A 9,029-nucleotide genomic window follows, 5' to 3' on the forward strand; every position below is an offset into this window, starting at 1 on the left:
AGTAGAATTGGAGTTTACAGAACACCAAAGAGGAGGTTCCCTGGCAAACACCACAAAGCTCCAATGGGAACTTCCATAAAAGGCTACATACACACTATGAATAAGGGTAAACCAGAAATGGATCGGCCCTCACAGGGATGAATGAAAGCTCAGCTTTAAATTCTATCAATACTTCAGTGAATTGAAGCAATCTGGAATTATTAATACACCTAACCTAGTAGTCTGCCAAAAACAAACTAAATTTACTCTGGAAGAATATATAATAATATTTTTCAGGGCTTCAAATTATCTCTATAATGTCTCACATATAAAAACTAGAACTTACTGAAAATAAGTGAGATTATAAGGATATAAGTTTATATGACCCAAACTCTACAGATATAATAGATTATTTCTCACAAGAAATTCAAATAATTTCAAATAAAATTCAAATAAAATTTCAAATAAATTCAAATAAATTCAAATTGAGAATTTTGAAGGAAAACTGAAATTTTTTTAAAAACTGAAAATTCTATAACTGAAAAATACAACAGAAAAAATTAAGAATTCAACGAATGAGTTACAGTTGAAGAGAGACTAGTAAACTGGAAGACAAATTAGAAAAAATATTCTAACTAAAGCACAGATATTGTAAAGAATGAGAAATGTAAAAAAAGGTATATGGAAAATATAAGACATGATAAATAGGCATAATATATATTTATTTGAAGCCATGTACAGAGGGAAAATAAAGGAAATGATGGAGAAACAATATTTAAACAGAAAATGGCTGAGAACACTCTAAAATTGGCAAATGACATTAAGCAATAGATTCAATAAGCTCTGTGAAATCTAATCAGGATAAACAAAAACAACAACAGCAATAATAACATCAAAAAATTACGTAGAAACATCATAGTAAAACTTATGAAAACCAAAATAAAGGCAAAGAGCTAATATCATTCCACTCTCCCTAGCTCTGTGGTAGCCTTGGAAATCATCAGCTTTGCAACTAGAGTATCTTAAAAAGCAGTAGCCTTGGTGCCGCTGAAAGAGAAAAACTTCATTTGGAGCTCCTCAAAAGACCCATCCCAGACAACTGTCACCATTTAACCCTTTTGGCAGTTCATAGAAAAGCTCTCTTCTCAGAGCTTGTATTTTTTTGACCTGACTTAGAGCTGTTAGATCAATGTTATTTCCAGTGCATTTGTAAAAAAAAAAAATAATAATAATAAAATCAACAATGGTTTAATAACATAGCTGCTTGAGTCAGCATTATGAGTTGGGGCTAACAAGTGGCTGGTTAAAAATATAAAGAAATACTTGAAAATGACATGTCCATACGGGACTTTGATAAACCCCAACGTATACCTGGGAATCTAGAAGGTCGTGCACATACACAGAGCTGTATATGTCCAGGGTTAGGGGCTGGCCCAGGAAATATCTAAAAAAAAGCCCTAACCTCATACTTGTGATTGACCTTTAAGTTCTGCGTGAGCAGGAACTAAAAGTTAAAGAAAAGTTTTAAACTGCCTGTTGGAGCATGGAAAGCATACCCCAACGCGTGCACAGACACACACACCTTCAGCAGAGGCTGGGAGATATACACATTCATGACACTTTAGAAAATCTCTGTCTAATCGTTAGAGTAGCACTTAGCTAACTGAGCAGAGACTCCAGTGGCCACACTCAACAAAGATTACAGGCTTCAGAGAATTAGTTCAGGAAAGCCACTAAACAAACAAACAGCAACAACAACAGCAAAGAACAACAACAAATGTTGGGGACTGGATTTCCAGAGTTGACACATTGTATTATTTAAGATGTCCAGTTTTTACACACAAAGCAGCAGAAAAGTATGGCCTATTCAAAAGAAAAATAAATGAAAACAATAGAAATTGTCCCTGAGGAAGTCCAAATGTTTGTATCACTAGACAACTAGCCCAGCTTAGCACAGTTAGACAACTCAGAGGGGCATAACTTAGTTGTTATAAATATCTTCAAAAAACTAAAAGAAACTATATATAAAAAATTAAAAGACAGTATGAGAACAATGCCTCACCAAATAATATGAATAGAGACATAAAAATTATTTTAACAAAGAACAAATTGAATTTTTAGAGTGGAAAGATACAATAACAGAAATTAAAAATTCACTAAAGAGTCTCAACAGTAGCTTTGAGTAGGCAGAACAAACAAGCAAATCTAAAAACAGATCAAATTAAATTATCCCATCAGAGGAATGGAAAAAAAAGAAGAAAAATAAACATAGGCTCTGAAACCAGTGAGACACCATCAAGTGTACCAACATACGCATAATGTAAGGTTCAGAAGGAAAGGAGAGAGAATGAAAGGGGGAGAAAGAATAATTGAAGAAATTATGGGCAAAAATTTCCCAAATTTTGTGAAAAGAATTTATCTGCACATCCAAGAAGCTCAACAAATTACAAGCAGCATAAACTAAAAGAGATTCACACATTGATTATCTCATATTCAAGCTGTCAAGGGCCAAAGGCAGAGAGAAACTTAAAATCAGCAAGAAAAATGTAGCTCATCATTACCAGGGATCCTTGAAAAAGACAATGTTGACTTCTCATGAGAATCAATGGAGTTGAGAAGGCAATGGGATAACATATTCAAAGTGCTTGAAATAATAGCCAAGAATTTTATATCCAGCAAAAATAACCTTCAAAAATTAAGGAGAAGGGTGGTTCCACACACACACATGGGTCATATTATCACAGAAGTGGATAGCTGGGCAGTAGTGGTGTTTTTTCTTTGGCAGAGTAAAGTACTCTGTGTAGATCTTGACTCTTCAGTGTCTTCCCTCTGGAATTATACAAAGTTCAAAAAAGATGTCCCTCATCCTTTGAAAAGAGCTTATTGTAAAAACAAAAAAAATAGATGTCTTAAGGATATGACTTCAAGACCACTGTATTTTCTCCAGAAGGTCACTTGCACCAAGTTGAATGTACCATGGAAGCATCAAACATGCAGGCACCTGTTCAGAAATTTTAGCAAGCAATGATGTTTTGCTTGCAGCAGAAAGACACAACATCCACAAGCCTCTTGATGAAATCATTTTCTCCAAAAATATTTATGGACTCAGTGAGGACATGGCTTGCAGTGTGGCAGGAAATGCTAATGTTCTGACTAATAAACCAAGGCTCATTGCTCAAAAAAGTATTTATAATGGTTTCAGAAGCCAATTCCCATGAGCAGTTGGTTACAGCACTGTGTAATATCAAACAAGCTTATACACAGTCCGGAGGAAAACGTCCCTTTGGTATTGCATTACTGTACATTGGCTGGAATAAGGACCATGGCTTTCATCTGTATCAGAGCGGCTCTAATGGAAATTACGGGTAATGGAAAACCTTATGCATTGGAAATAATAGTGCTGCATCTGTGTCAGTGTTAAAAAAAGAATGAAAGGAAGAAGAAATGACTTTGAAGTCAGAACTTGGTTTAGCTATCAAAGTGTTAAATAAGGACATGAATGTTAGCAAACTGCTGAAAAAGTGGAAATTGCCATATTAACAAGAAAGAATGAAAAACCATAATCAGAGTTCTCAAAACAAAGTGGAATAGTTGATCAAAAACCATGAGAAATAAGAAACTAAAGCTAAGCATGAGAAGAAAGAAAGAGAACATAAATAAAAAGATAAATAGAAGACAAAATATTGGGATTTTAGAACTCATTCAGGGTGCAATTTCTGTGTAAAAGATTTCCTAATCTTCCAACCTGAGAAAGCTTTGACTTTTTTTTTAACTTGTGCAAAACATCACATTCTGAATTGTATGCTGGTCATTTCTGAATACTTTATTGTAATGATGATGATTATTTTCATGGACATTTTAATCTTATTTTTGTTGGAATAAAACTTGGAAAGAAGGGTAAATTTTTAAAAATGAAGGTAAAATTGAGACAGTCACAGATAAACAAAAACTGACTTTGTCACTGCTATTGAAATTATATTGGTATTAATTCAAATCTAGTTGTCTTAAATTATGATGCTAAATGTAATCTGAGAAAAACCACTAAGAAAACATCTCAGGAAATATAGTAAATAAGACAAAAGAATTAAAATCATATAGTAGAAAATGTCTATTTAACACAAAAGAACAGTGACAGAGGTATTAAAGAAACAAATAAGTCATAAGACATACAGAAAACAATGGCAAAAGACAGGTGTAAATTCTTCCATATTAAATAGTAACTACATCAACTGTAAATGTACAAAAAACCCCAATGAAAAGGCAAAATTTTGTAGAGTAGATTAAAAATAATGAACCAACTACATGCTTTCTATAAAAGACATTGATAGGTTGAAAATACAAGGATGGAAAATATATATACCATGCAGAAAGTACCCAAAAGAGAGCTAGAGTGGCTATATTAATATCAGACATAATAAACTTTAAGAAAAAATAACTATAGAAAAAAGACATTTTATAGTGATAAAAATGAAAATTTATGAAGACAAATTAACATTTATTAACATACATACCTAACATCGGAACTACAAAATCCATAAATCCAAAATTGACAGACTCAAAAGAAGAAATAGACAATTCAACAATAACAGCTGAATACATCAATATCCACATTCAGTAGTGGCTAGAACAACTATTTAGAAGATAATCAAGGAAATTGAGTTCTTAGACAACACTATAAACCAAGATATAATACACATCTGTAAATCACTGAACCCCAAAACATCAGAATATATATCATATCCAATGTACACAAATCATTTTCTACGATAGATCATATATTAGGCCATAAAACAAGCCTCAGTAAAATTAAAAGGGATAAAAATATACAAATTGAGTTCTACAACCACATTGGGATGAAATTAGGAGTTGATAACAGAAGGATTTTGTGCAATTCACAAATACATGAAAATTAAAGAATACTCTCCTAATTAATGGGTCAAAGGAAAAATTACAAGGGAAATTATATAATATTTTGAGATGGATGAAAGTGAGATTACAACATAATACATACAAGACGCAGGAAAAGCAATGCTCATAGGGAAGTTTATAGCTGCAAATGCCTATATTAAAAAAGAAGAAAGATCTCTAATCAATGTTATCCTTCCACCTTGTAAACTAGAAAAAAACAGATAAAATAAACCTAAAGGAAGCAGAGGAAAGAAGTAATAGATTAGATCAGAAATTAATGAAATAGATTACAAAAAATCAATAGAGAGAAAAGCTATGAAGCTAAAAGTTGGTTCTTTAAAATGATCCACAAAAGTGACAAGTCTTTACCTATAATGACCAAATGAAAAAAAAAAAAAGGACTCAAAATACTAAAATCAGGAATGAAAGAGTAGACATTACTACGAATCTTTGTATATGAGAATGCTATGAACTATTCTATGCCAACAAATTAAACTATATAGACAAAATGGAGAGATTCCTAAAAACACAAAAAATGCAAAACCTGACTCAAAAAAAGGAAAAACTCTGAATAGACCTATATAGTGCACAGAGATTGGGTTAGTAATCAAAAACACTTTCCACAAAGAAAATAGTTAACAGGTATATTAAAAATGCTCAACATCACTAATCGTCAAGGAAATGCAAATTAAAATCACAATGAGATATCATCTCACCTCAGTTGGAATGCCAATTTTCAAAAAGTCAAAAAATAACAAATGTTGGTGAGGATGTGGAGAAAGGGGAATGTTCATACACTGTTGGTAGGAATGCAAAGTAATATACCCACTATGGAAAACAGTATGGAGGTTCTGCAAACAATTAAAAATAAAACTACCATATGATCCAGCAATCCCAACACTGGGTATATATCTGAAAGAAAGGAAATCAGTATATGGAAAAGACATCTGCCCTCCTGTGTTTATTGCACCACTATTCACAATAACCAAGACATGGACTCGCGCGGTGGCTCACGCCTGTAATCCTAGCTCTGGGAGGCCGAGGCGGGTGGATCGCTCGAGGTCAGGAGTTCGAGACCAGCCTGAGCAAGAGTGAGACCCCGTCTCTACTAAAAATAGAAAGAAATTATCTGGCCAACTAAAAATATATATACAAAAAAATTAGCCGGGCATGGTGGCTCATGCCTGTAGTCCCAGCTACTAGGGAGGCTGAGGCAGTAGGATCGCTTAAGCCCAGGAGTCTGAGGTTGCTGTGAGCTAGGCTGATGCCACGGCACTCACTCTAGCCCGGGCAACAAAGTGACACTCTGTCTCAAAAAAAAAAAAAAAAAAAAAAAAAAAGACATGGACTCAACCTAGGTGCCTATCAGTGGATAAATGGCTAAAGAAAATATGGTGTATGTATACACAATGGAATATTATTCAGCCACAAAAAAGAACAAAATCCTGTCATTTGCATCAACATGTATGGAACTGGAGATCATTCTGTTAAGTGAAATAAGCCAGGCACAGAAAAACAAATATGCATGTTCTCATTCATATGTAAGTGCTAAAAAAGTAGATCTCATGGAGGTAGAAAGCTGAATGCTGGTTACCAGACTCTTGGAAAAGAAGAGGGGAGGGGAGGTATGAAGAGAAATTTGGTTAATAGGTACAAAAATACAGTTAGATAGAAATAATAAGTTCTAGTATTCAACCATGCAGTAGGAAAATTATAGTTAATGATAATATATTGTATGTTTCAAAATAGGTTAAAGAAGAAATATAATGTTTCCAGCACACAAAAAAGACATTTTCAGAGAGATGAATATTCTAATTATCCTGATTTGGTCATTACATATTGTATACATGTATCAAAATATCACATGTATCCCAAAAATATGAAAAACTAAGATAAATACAAAAAAAGACCATAGATCTAAATGTAAGAGATACTCTTAGAAGACAACATGGATAAATCTATGTGACCTTGAATTAGGTACTACTTTCTTAAATATGACACCAAAAGTATGAGTGACAAAAGAATAAAATATATTGGATTTTACGGACATTGAAAACTTTTCACTTCAAAGTACACTAACAAGAAAGTGCAAAGACAACCCATTGAATTGGAGGAAATATTTACAAATTATATATCTGATAAAAGTCTTCTATCTAGAATATAGAAAGAATTTTCACAACTAAAAAAATAAATAGACAAATAATATGATATAAAAATGGGCAAAGGATCCAAATAGATATTTCTTCAAAGAAGATATACAAATGGCCAATGAGCACAGAAAAAAATCTCAATGTCATTTATAATTCAGGAAATGCAAATCAAAACCATAATGAAATCAAAGCCATACCTGTGTTTACTCTTATGACCATGTATCCAAGGTGAAATTCCACTGCAAGTCCAGGTGAGCCTTCAGTGAAGAGAAAGGTGATTACAATGCAAACAAAAGTAGAAATAATTAAGCATTGGAAGAAAGGCTGGAAGCCGTCATTCTTTGGGAAAGCATTAGGCTTCAGTCGCTCGACTATCAGAACAATTATAAAGGATAAAATGAGAATAATGGAACATGTGAAAGGCAGTGCTCCAATGAAAGCATCAATTATAACTAAGCAGCAGAGTGGATTAAGTATTGAAATGGAAATATTATTATGGATTTGGTTAGAAGATCAAAATAAGTGTTAACATTCCTATTAGCCTAAGAATTAAAAGAAAGAACACAATAGTTTCTGTAACTTATTATTACAGTACAGGGGTATTATTATTATTACTGTATTACACGGTATTACTATTACCACATATAAGCCATTATAGCATTATATCAATGAAGACATTGTGATATTGGCACAAGGTAGACAAATAGGTCTGCCATTGTTGTAAGAGGACCCAGTCAACCACAGAGCCCGGTATTGCTTCCAGAGAATAGCTGGAAACTAACTGGAGGGGACAATTGCAACTAGGGGATGCCAAACCCTGGAAAAGTACCTTGGATTCTGCCACAGGACATTTGACTCCCTACCAGCTAGCTTGCACAGGCTCCCAGAGATTTCATTATCCTCACATGGCACCATATTTTATAATTTTCAAACTTTTGAACTGCACTTGTCACATTATGGCAGATTTTACAGGAATTCCTCAGAGTCACCTAGGAAGGATATAATTTTGGAGAGCTGACTGTTATCTAGTGCCTGGGAATGCAGCATGTGTTAGCATAGTTTCATTTAGTGTAAGCATCTCCCCAAAGGCCTAGCCTTCTAACCTAATTTAATCAGGAATGAGCTGCACCTCTGGGGGATGCATCATTTCCTTCGGCTACACATTCCCACACTGTTGGCCTACCCTTGCTCTTCCAATACACAGAAGAGAATACTATATATTTGGTCCAGGATCAGCCCTTATATTTAATGTCTCCTACCTGACTAGATATTTATATATTGTGGACCCCTTTGATTTATCTTACTGCTTTCATTCAACCAATTGCCTGCCTCAATAGTTGATATTTGTCTAATGTTTTAAGTCCTATAAATCTATCTGGTACTTGACACAAAACCCTCGATAACACTACTTAATTCATTTCCTTTATTTGAAAATAGGTATAAAAATACATCATACTAAATAGTAACAGTCAAGTGAATACATAAATATGTTCTGTGAAATGTTTTCAATTATAAGGTAATATTTCTACATTAGTTAATGTCGGATAACTGCTATAATAAACTCATAAACTTTAAATCATGTAAATTTATTTCTCATTTATATAACAGATTAGACTGCATTTAGTTAGGAGTGGGGAGGAGAAAGTTCTGCTGCTCCACCCAGTTATTCAATGGCTAAAGTTGCTTCAGTTTCTGCTATCAAAAAGTGGCTTCTTGAGTCTCCTTAGGTATTGACGTTGCACTGACAAATAGGAAATGAACACCGAGGATCATGTGAGAGGTGTTTTTTTTTTTTTGAGACAGAGTCTCACTTTGTTGCCCAGGCTAGAGTGAGTGCCGTGGTGTCAGCCTAGCTCACAGCAACCTCAAACTCCTGGGCTCAAGCGATCCTTCTGCCTCAGCCTCCCAAGTAGCTGGGTCTACAGGCATGTGCCACCATGCCCGGCTAATTTTTTCTGTATATATTTTTAGTTGTCCAGCTAATTTCTTTCT

General features: G+C 34.0%; 1 pseudogene; it reads left to right on the forward strand.

Annotated features, from left to right (window-relative positions):
• The first annotated feature begins 2,883 nt into the window (after positions 1-2,883).
• Positions 2,884-3,651, forward strand: LOC123627253 (annotated as a pseudogene).
• The last annotated feature ends 5,378 nt before the right edge of the window (positions 3,652-9,029 follow it).

The sequence above is a fragment of the Lemur catta genome, chromosome 24, assembly GCF_020740605.2.
Source record: "Lemur catta isolate mLemCat1 chromosome 24, mLemCat1.pri, whole genome shotgun sequence".
NCBI lineage: Eukaryota > Metazoa > Chordata > Mammalia > Primates > Lemuridae > Lemur > Lemur catta.